Below are 11734 nucleotides of genomic sequence, written 5' to 3'. Positions count from 1 at the left end.
ACATAGTCCCTTTCCCCTTTCAGTAGCTCAGCAGAGCTAGTTCAGCAGGAACCAACCAGCTCAATGGAAAAACAGCCTCCACCTTTCTAATGAGATCGCTTCTTTCATCATTGGAGTTTCCACTGTTAGTCGTGTAGATGTTCCTGCCTTGCCATCGTATAAACGTGATACATTCCAGGCAGGCTCCCTCCCTACAGGGCCCCTAGCCAATGGGCACCTGGGCCAGCTAAGTCTGGCCCAATCCCCTGTTACCATTCTCTTTGTAAGTTTCCCCAAGAAACAATAAAACCATACTTTATATTTGCACATTTGGTACTTCTGTCCTCTTTACATAATAGGAGGTCAAGGAACATTGTGCCCAGGAATGTCTATGGGTTGTTGGCATGGCAAATATTATGGTAGAGAAGAGCTAGAGTCTAGAGCCAAAGTCCCCAACCACCCGTGGGCATCATTCATTACTACACCCGCTCAGAGAGTCTCACGTCTATCTGGCTCAACCCCTGCATCAGACAGTGTATTGATTATCTGGTGCTGTGCAACAGATCACAGCAAAATAGTGGCTTAAAATAGCAATAAACATTTATTCCTCACAATTTCTGTGAGCCAAGAATTCAGGAGTAGTTTGGGCAGTTCTGGCTCTGGGTCTTTCATGAGGGTCTCAAGATCTCTGCCAGGGCTGCAGATCTGAAGGCTTCACAGGCTGGAGGTCCACTTTCAAGGTGTGCTGCTCACTTACATGGCTCCCACGGTGGTGCCGGATGCTGGAGGGCACCTCAGTCCTCCTCATATGGGCCTGTCCCCATGCTCCATGATTGAATGTCCCCACAGCGTGATGGCTGGCCTCCTCCAGAGTGAGCAATCCAGAGAGGGAGACAGATGGAAATTACACTTTTTATGACCTAGCCTCAGAAAGCATATAGCATCACTTCTGTCACATAACATGAATGGTTAAAAGTCAGTCACTAAATCCAGCTCACATTGAAACCTTTTGAAGAAAAAAGACTCAAAGAATTTGCAGACATTTTACAGTTACCATAGACAGGAAAACAGAAATCACTGTAGATATTTCAAACAAACAAACAGAAAGCTTGTATACAAACAATTGGTTCTTTTCATTGGAGGGGCTAGTGGTGAAAGCTGAGGGTGGGGGCACTGCACCCCACTAGCTTTCAGTTTACTTTGCTGTAGCTGCTTTCCACAGACTCACAGTTGCTGTTGCCACTCAGAACCCAGGAAACTTCTGGAAACTACTGCTGAGGTCATTGCTGCCTGGTGACTGGTGGGGTGCATGGAGGCCAACATGCAGCCTGTACATCTGCCGCCCCAGAGGAGGAAAGAACGGCTTCCACCTCCTTTCTACCCTCCGGATTTCACACAAGTACATTTTATTGGTGGAACTCTGCTGTCAAGGGCATCTGTGAAATGTTCCTGGGCTTCCAACACCTGCAGAGAAGGGGGTAGAGATTGGTGTCAAGAGCCAACCAGTGCCACTCAGCATCCTCCATATTACAGACACAGTGAGAAGACCCCGCCTGTACTGGCAGGGATCCTAGCATCCTACATTTTTTTTTCCAGTTTCAAAGGAATTTAATATTATTTACACAGTTCAGTAACAGATTATACATTCCCATTTCTTAGAAACTGATCTCTGTAATAAAATAATTTTAAATTCAGTGTATGTCATTATTACTGCTAAGGAAATCATAGCCCTTGTCTGTCTTAAAACATTCTTTATTTGCTGTCATTATTGCTCTGTAGTCACTGCTTTGTTAATTCCTCAAATCATTTAGATGGTCCTGTCTTCCACTTAGGAGTCTCAATCAAAGTTCCATAGACCACAATTTCCTATGTAAGAGAAATTAAGAACATCTTCTGTTTTGTCCCTACTTTTGATTTTGTGATGGTTTCAAAAAAAGACTCCAACCACCAATTTGGTTAAATTGCTTAAAAGACAATATATAATAAAAATCACCCAATCTATGCTTAGAGGCATAACCTGAGTTATAAGTGCAATTACTCCAAATAAATAGTTCTTCTAGGTACCTAGTTAGGCTTTAGTATCTAAACAATTTCCCCAAATAAATAAGAAGGCAGCCCTATACCTTTGTTGCTCTAGGGTAGCACTTAAGGGCCTGGCGACTCATTTTTCTTTTAAAGCTATTAACTACTTATCAAGCACTTATTAAGCTTTGTAAGCATATTGAGAACTCTAGTCCCAAGAGTGGTGTTCTCTACTCTCCAAAAATATCTCTTGGGAGATAACACAATTAAGTCCTCACAATAGTGATTTTATTAAATTAGTTGCTTTATAAAACATTGACGATGTCATAATTGTTAACATAACAATTTGCCAAACTGTAACTGGTGCAGTTTGCTGAGCATGTTTTATAAAGGGAAGTAAATGCCAAAACCCTGTTAAAGTTATTCCATTGTAGCCTAGGAGAACAAAGGAGATTTGTTTCTCAGACACTTAAAAGAGGCAAATAAAACAGGTAGTATCCCCTCCCCAACCTGAAGTACTCCATCAGTAGAACAGTCTGATAAATATAACTAGACAGTCTATGCTGCATTCAAGAGATTCCACAACTTGTAATGCAATAATGGAGAGGTTTACCTTCTTCAGATTCAAAGTTGGAGGGTTTGGTCATTTGATTTTAAGTATCAAACTAGTGCTTTTCAGCCACGGTATCTTCACTCTGAGCAGTCTTCTTCACAATGTATTTCTAATATCCTCATGCTCAATTTTAAGACAAAGCAATTTTAATACTAGGTGCACACCACATTCCCTTGTTGCAAACTGCTTTTCTTGACAAGTTATGAAGTAGTTCAAGGAGGTATGGATAAGGCTGTATTACTGAATGGTGCTGGTAAATACTACACAGATTTTTCGTCGTTTTGCAACTTTAGTTTCCAATTTAGTGACTGTTCTTGTGGAATCAACAACAATGACAACATTATTAGGTTTCTTTTTTTAACTATGATTTAGTAGCAACTGAGGTTCCCAATTTTAACCCCTTGGCAGCAAGATCCAAGTTCCCTTGTTCACACATTAGCACCTAAGTGTCAAGGGGTTAAATAACCAGCATAAAAGATACTGCACTTCTGATTGTAGCATTTGGCAGAACTGAAAGGAAAGGAAGTTGTGCTACATGTTGAAGGGATTGTGGGCAACAGAAAGAAGACACCAGGAGAAGATAAAATGTCACATGAAGTCTTCATAGTCTTGTACATACCCTCCATCATAACCACCATAATCTGCCAGATCGTCCTTCATGGTGGCCTTTAATCCCCCTCCAGGAACCGCACCTTTCTTCTTCATTTTGGCTTTGCTTTGCTTTTCTTGCTTCTGTTTTTCACTGCAAAGTACAGTCAATGAATTGGTAATCTTTTTCAAGTCATCACTTTCCAATGAAATACATACATCTCGAACTAAGGCTTCCAAAAAACTGGCATAATATAATGACTTTTCATATTGTGTAATTTTGTCTTTTAGTAACTTTCCAAATTCTGTGAAGTCATCTCTTGAAGATGGGTTCATAGCATCTATTCCACAAACTGTGTTATTAACACCAAAAGTTTCTATGGCTAATTCAAGGTCTGACTCTTCCTGTAATTTCTTTAGCCGCAGTTTATCTGCTAATTGTTCTTCTGGTGTTAGCACTTAGGTTCTTCATGTTCTTCTAACCTCTTTTTATTATCTTCTTGCCTTTTCTTCTGCTGCCGTTCTTTCTCTTTTATCTTCTCTGCTATTTTTTTCTTTTCTGAAACTTTTACTTCTGATTTTACTGCTACTTCCTCTTTTTTTTCGTCATCATCGTCATCCCAGTTATCCTTGACGCCCTCGTCCTCGTCCTCACCTTCCCAGCGGTCCCCACCAGCAGGACCGCCGCCGCCCCCCACCTTCCGCACCGGGTCTTCCACGGAGAACGTGTCCGCGTCCCAGGAGTCGGAGTCCCCCGCTGCCGCCGCCGCCATCTCGGGCCAGGTGTGCGCGTGGGTGCGCGGAACGAGCGCGGAGCTGGCGCGGCGGAGGTGAATCACTGGCTTTGCTCTGGATGGCCGGCACGGGGCCGCATCCTACATTTTTGTAGGTGTTCAAGTCTTTGTAAAAGAGCTAGCTGAGTCAGAAACCTGGAAAGGTGTCCTAGCTGGAAAGCAGACTGGGTGCTGGATGCTGGTGACATGCACTCATCCCCAGAGGTGACTGGAGAAACACTTGGAACTTGAGAAAAATAAAACTTTTTCAGGATGTGGGGGTAGGAGCCAAGATGGTGGCGAGAGTAGGGCAGCAGAAATCTCCTCCCAAAACCATATATATTTTTGAAAACACAGCAAATATAACTATTCCTAAAAGAGAGACCAGTGGATACAGTACAAGAGCCTGGTACATGTACATCTGTGAGAACTCAGCATCTCACGAAGGGGGTAAGATTCAAGCCGTGGCCGGGTGGGACTGAATGCTCTCCCCACCCCAGCTCCCCAGCGGGAGGAAATGAGTCTGAGCTGGGAGGGAGTGGAAGCCCAGGACTGCTAAACAACCAACTCTGGTAATCTGCACTGAGACCGCAGACACAGTGCACGGTGTGCTGGATATTAGAGAAATGGCAAAGCAAAATCTGAGAGGGGTCCCCACAACCAGCTCCTCTGGGACAAAAGAAATGCGAGTACTTTCTGAAAGTCTTAAAGGGCCAGGGACCTCACAGCTGAAAGGAGTCATCCCAGCACACTCAGCGCGGCAGCTGGGAGTCCTGGGGAACTCCAGGTGCCATAACCCGCTGGGCAGCAGAGCAGCTCTGAAGCCCCTCATGACAATAACCAACCTGCCAGTAGTTCCAACAGCCGGTGTGGCCCCCAACAAGGGCTTCCCAGTAGCCCAGGAGTGACTGCACGTACCCGCAGCGGCGGCAGAGCAGCCACGCCCCCAGCAGTTGCCCAGAATCTCCTCCCAGCTTACAGCCGCCTGCGCCAGACCCAAAGACCGCAGTCAGCGTGCAGCTGCCCAGTGCAGGCAGAGGGGCGCCACTCTCACAGGCAAGAACCCCCAGCATGCCCGTGACTTCCCGGTGGGCTCTGTGCTAACCTGATGGCAACCATGCCCATGGCAGCTTAGGGGATTTGTCCAGAGTCTGCTCCAGGAGTGCCAGTAACTGACACAGGCAGCAGAGAAGGGCAAGGTGAACAGAAAACAGGAAAGGACTTTGTTCTCCAAGCTGACACGCACGCTGCCTGCGTATAGCTACCTCTATCACCATGAAGAGGCAGAAGAATTTGGTCCAGTCCAGAATTACCCAGACAACCCCTGAGAGAGGGCCTGGGGAGATAGATTTAACCAATCTTCCTGAAAAAGAATTCAAAATAAAGGTCATAAACATGCTGATCGACTTGCAGAGTAATACACAAGAGCTAAAGGAGCAAGTAGGGAGGGAGAATACAGAAATAAAACAATCTCTGGAAGGACTTAAGAGCAGACTTCAAGAGGTTCAAGAGGCCATTAATGGAATAGAAATCAGAGAACAGGACCACAGAGAAGCTGAGGAATACAGAGATAAAAGGATCTCCAGGAATGAAAGAATATTAAGAGAACTGTGTGAACAATCCAAATGGAAGAATAGTTGCATTATAGGAAAACCAGAAAAAGAAGAGAGAGTAAAAGGGATAGAAAGTGTATTTGAAGAAATAATTGCTGAAAACTTCCCCAAACTGGGGAAGGAAATAGTCTCTCAGACCATGGAGGGGCACAGAACTGCCAACAGAAGGGGCCCAACGAGGACAAAACCAAGACATATAATAATTAAAATGGCAAAGATCACAGACAAGGACAGACTATTAAAGGCAGCCAGAGAGAGAAAAAAGATCACCTACAAAGGAAAAGCCAACAGGCTATCATCACACTTCTCAACAGAAACCTTACAGGCCAGAAGAGAATGGCATGATATATTTAATGCAAAGAAACAGAAGGGCCTTGAACCAAGAGTACTGTATCCAGTACAATTATCATTTAAATATGAAGGAGGGATCAAACAATTCCCAGACAAACAAAAGTTGAGGGAATTTGCCTCCCAAACCACCTGTACAGGATATTTTAAAGGGACTGTTCTAGATGGAAGCACTCCTAAGGCTAAATAGATGTCATCAGAGAAAGCAAAATCACACCAAAGAAAGCAGATCAACCAAACACTAACTAAAGGCAAAAAAAAAAATCAACTACCCACAAAAGCAGTCACAGGAAACACAAAACAGTACAGAATAAAACACCTAACATATAAAGAATGGAGGAGGAAGAGTAAGAAGAGAGAGAAAATAAGAATCATCAGACTGTGTTTATAATAGCTTAATAAGAGAGTTAAGTTAGATGGTTAAATAGTAAAGAAGCTACCCTTAAAACATTTGGTAACCATGAATCTAAAGCCTGCAATGGCAATAAGTACATATCTCTCAATAATCACCCTAAATGTAAATGGACTGAATGCACCAATCAAAAGACACAGAGTAATAGAATGGATAAAAAAGCAAGACCCATCTATATGCTGCTTACAAGAGACTCACCTCAAACCCAAAGACATACACAAACTTAAAGTCAAGGGATGGAAAAAGATATTTCATGCAAAGAATAGGGAGAAAAAAGCAGGTGTTGCAGTACTTGTATCAGATGAAATAGACTTCAAAACAAAGAAAGTCACAAGAGATAAAGAAGAACATTACATGATGATGAAGGGGTCAGTCCAACAAGACGATATAACCATTAGAAATATATATGTACCCAATACAGGAGCACCAACATATGTGAAACAAATACTAACAGAATTAAAGAAGGAAATAGAATGCAATGCATTCATTCTGGGAGACTTCAACACACCATTCACTCCAAAGGACAGATCCACCAGACAGAAAATAAGTAAGGACACAGAGGCACTGAACAACACACTAGGACAGATAGACTTAAAGACATCTACAGAACTCTACACCCAAAAGCAGCAGGATATACATTCTTTTCAAGTGCACATGGAACATTTTCCAGAATAGACCACATACTAGGCCACAAAAAGAGCCTCAGTAAATTCAAAAAGATTGAAATAATACCAACCAACTTCTCAGACCACAAAGGCATAAAACTAGAAATAAATTGTACAAAGAAAAGAAAAAGACTCACAAATACATGGAGGCTTAACAACATGCTCCTAAATAATCAAAGGATCAATGACCAAATTAAAATAGAGCTCAAGTAATATACCGAGACAAATGACAATGACAGCATAAAGCCCCTATTTCTGTGGGATGCAGCAAAGGCAGTTTTAAGAGGAAAGTATATAGCAATCCAGGCCTATTCAAAGAAGGGAGAACAGTCCCAAATGAATACCTAAGTCACAATTACTGAAACTGGAGAAAGAAGAACAAATGAGGCCTAAAGTCAGCAGGAGGGACATAAAAACATCATAGAAGAAATAAATAAAATGGAGAAGAATAAAACAATAGAAAAAATCAATGAAACCAAGAGCTGGTTCTTTGGAAAATAAAGAAAATAGGTAACCTCCTAACCAGACTTACTAAGAGAAAAAGATAGTCAACACAAATCCACAGAATCAGAAATGAGAAAGGAAAAACCATGACAGACCCCACAGAAATCCAAATAATTATTAGAGAATACTATGAAAATCTACATGCTAACAAGCTGGAAAACCTAGAAGAAATGGACAACTTCCTAGAAAAACACAACCTTCCAAGACTGACTAAGGAAGAAACAGAAAATCTAAACACACCAATTACCAGGAACTAAATTGAAAAGGTTTTCAAAACACTACCCAAGAACAAAACCCCGGGCCAGATGGATTAACCACTGAAATTTATCAGACATACAGCGAAGACATAATACCCATTCTCCTTAAAGTTTTTCAAAACATAGAAGAGGAGGGAGAACTTCCAAACTCATTCTATGAAGCCAGCATCACTCTACTACCAAAACCAGGCAAAGACCCCACCAAAAAAGCAAATTACAGACCAATATCCCTCATGAACATTGATGCAAAAATACTCAACAAAATATTAGCAAACCAAATTCAAAAATACATCAAGAGGATCACACACCATGATCAAGTGGGATTCATCTCAGGGATGCAAGGATGGTACAACATTGAAAATCCGTGAACTTCATCCACCACATAAACAAAAAGAAGGACAAAAACCACATGATCATCTCCATAGATGCTGAAAAAGCATTTGACAAAATTCAACATCCATTCATGATAAAAAGTCTCAGCAAAATGGGTATACAGGGCAAGTACCTCAACATCATAAAGGCCATATATGATAAACCCACAGCCAATATCATACTTAACAGCAAGAAGCTGAAAGCTTTTCCTCTGAGATTGGGATCAAGACAGGGATGCCCACTCTCCCCACTGTCATTTGACATAGTACTGGAGGTCCTAGCCATGATGGCAATCAGACAAAACATAGAAATATAAGGCATCCAGATTGGTAAAGAAGAAGTCAAACTGTCACTATTTGCAAATGACTTGATATTGTACGTGAAAAACCCTAAAGACTCCACTCCCAAACTACTAGAACTAACATCTGAATTCAGCAAACTTGCAGGATACAAAATTACTACACAGAAATCTGTTGCTTTTCTGTACACTATCGATGAACTACCAGAAAGAGAAATCAGGAAAACAATTCCACTCACAATTGTATCAAAAAGAATAAACTACCCAGGAATAATCCTAACCAAGGAAGTGAAATACCTATACCCTGAAAACTACAAGACACCCTTAGGAGAAATTAAAGAGGACACTAACAAATGGGAACTCATCCCATGCTCTTGGCTAGGTAGAATTAATAATGTCAAAATGGCCTTCCTGCCTAAAGCAATCTACAGATTCAATGCAATCCCTGTTGAAATACCAACAGCATTCTTCAAGGAACTGGAACAAATAGTTTAAAATTCGTATGGAAGCACAAAAGACCCCAAATAGCCAAAGCAATCCTGAGAAGGAAGAATAAAGTGTGGGGGGGATCTTGCTTCCGAAGTTCAAGCTCTACTACAGAGCCATGGAAATCAAGACAATTTGGTACTGGCACAAGAACAGACCCACAGACCTGTGGAACAGAATAGACAGCCCAGACATTAACCCAAACATGTATGTTCAATTAATATATGATAAATGAGCCATGGATGTACAAAGGGGAAATGACAGCCTCTTCAACAGCTGGTGTTGGCAAAACTGGACAGCTACATGTAAGAGAATGAAACTGGACCATTGTCTAACCCCACACACAAAAGTAAATAAGAAATGGATCAAAGACCTGAATGTAAGATATGAAACCATAAAACTTAGAAAAAAACATAGGCAAAAGTCTCTTGGACATAAACATGAGTAACTTCTTCATGAACATATCTCGCTGGGCAAGGGAAACAAAAGCAAAAATGAACAAGTGGGACTATATCAAGCTGAAAAGGCTCTCTACAGCAAAGGACACCATCAATAGAACAGAAAGGCATCCTATAGTTTGGGAGAATATATTCATAAGTGAGAGATCCGATAAAGGATTGACATCTAAAATATATAAAGATCTCATGCACCTCAACAAACAAAAAGCAAATAATCCAATTAAAAAATGGGCAGAGGATCTGAACAGATACTTCTCCAAGAAAGAAATTAAGATGGGCAAAAAAAACATGCAAAGAGGTTTCACACCACTAATCTTCACGGAAATTCAGATTAAAACCACAATGAGATATCACCTCACACCAGTTAGGATGGCTACCATCCAAAAGACAACACCAAATGTTGGCCAGGTTGTGGAGCAAGGGAACCCTCCTACACTGCTGGTGGGAATGTAAATTAGTTCAACCACTGTGGAAAGCAGTATGGAGGTTCCTCAAAAATCTCAAAATAGAAATTCATTTGACCCAGGAATTCCACTCCTAGGAATTTACCCTAAGAATGCAGCAGCCCAGTTTGAAAAAGACATATGCACCCCGATGTTTATTGCAGCACTATTTACAATAGCCAAGAAATGGAAGCAATCTAAGTGTCCATCAGTAGATGAATGGATAAAGAAGATGTGGTACATATACACAATGGAATATTATTCATCCATAAGAAGAAAACAAATGCTGGCATTTGCAACAACATGGATGGAGCTAGAGGGTATTATGCTCAGTGAAATAAGCCAGGCGGAGAAAGACAAGTATCAAATGATTTCACTCATCTGTGGAGTGTAAGAACAAAGAAAAAAACTGGAGGAACAAAACAGCAACTGACTCACAGAACCCAAAGATGTACTAACAGTTACCAAAGGGAAAGGGACTAGGGAGGATGGGTGGGTAGGGAAGGAAAAGGGGAAAAGGGCTTTACTATTAGCAGACATAATGTAGGGATGGGCACCAGGAGGGCTGTTCAACGCAGAGAAGACAAGTAGTGATTCTATAGCATCTTATTATGCTGATGGACAGTGACTGCAATGGGGTATGTGGGGGGTGCTTGATGATGAGGGGAGTCTAGTAAATGTAATGTTGCTCATGTAATTACAGATTAATGATACCAAAAAAACCAAAAAACCAAAACAAACAGTATGCAGCTGCCATAAGGATATGCAATAGGACAATGGAATACAATGGAAAGTCCAGAAGTAAACTCTACATCTATCACCAACTGACTTTCAGGTGCCAGACCCTTTAATGGGTAGAGAATGGTTTCTTTAACAAATGATGCTGGGACAACTGGACATCTACATGCAAAAGAATGAAATTACACCCCTACCTCATACCATATGGAAAAATTAACTCCAAGTGGATCAACAACCTAAATATAGCAGCTAAAAACATAAAACTCTTAGAAGAAAACAGGACAAATCTTAATGATCTTGGATTTGGCAATGGATTCTTAGAAATAATACAAGAAGCATAAGAAACTAAAGAAAAAAACAGATAAATTCAACTTCATCAAAACTTTTGTACATTACCAAGATAGCGAAAAGACAACCTATAATGGGAGAAGACATCTGCAAATCATGTATCTGATGGATATCTACTATCCATAATATACAGAGAACTCTTGCAACTAAACAACAAAAAGACAACCCAATTAAAAATTGGGCAAAGGACTGGAACAGACATTTATCCAAAGAAATTATATCATTTCATCCACTAGGATGGCAACAACCAAATGCATGGAAAATGGCAAGTATTGCCAAGGATATGTAGAAATTGGACCTCTTATACATTGTTGATTGAAATATAAAATGGGTCAGCTGCTTGAAAACAGTTTGGTGGTTCCTCAAAAAGTTAAACATAGAATTACCATATGACCCAGGAATTCCACTCCTAGGCATATATCTCAATGAACTGGAAATAGATGTTCAAACAAATATTTGGACATGAGTGTTCAAAGCAGCACTAGTCTCAATAGCCAAAAAGTAAAAACACTCAAACATCTATCAATGGATGAATAGTGTGAAATATCCATACAATGGAATATATTTTGCATAAAAAAGAATGAAGTACTGACACATGCTACAACACAGATGGACATTGAAAATATTATAAAAATGAAGATAGACACAAAATCACAACTATTGTATGATTCCATTATGTGAAAGATTCCAAATGGATAACTCCATAAAGACAGAAAGACAGAAAGTAAAAAAAAAAAAGGAAAGAAAAGGGAGATTATTCTCTGATAGGATAAAACTAACTGTAAATCAACGATTAAAGCATGCTTTAAATATCCTT

The 11734-nt window shown here is 40.7% G+C and overlaps 1 pseudogene; it reads right to left on the bottom strand.

Moving 5' to 3' along the window:
• Positions 1–561: 561 nt before the first annotated feature.
• On the bottom strand, positions 562–4044 carry LOC130682457 (eukaryotic translation initiation factor 3 subunit J-like; annotated as a pseudogene).
• Positions 4045–11734: the final 7690 nt, after the last annotated feature.

This window comes from Manis pentadactyla, unplaced genomic scaffold (genome assembly GCF_030020395.1).
Source record: "Manis pentadactyla isolate mManPen7 unplaced genomic scaffold, mManPen7.hap1 scaffold_578, whole genome shotgun sequence".
NCBI lineage: Eukaryota > Metazoa > Chordata > Mammalia > Pholidota > Manidae > Manis > Manis pentadactyla.
This window is presented reverse-complemented; position numbering and strand designations above follow the sequence as displayed.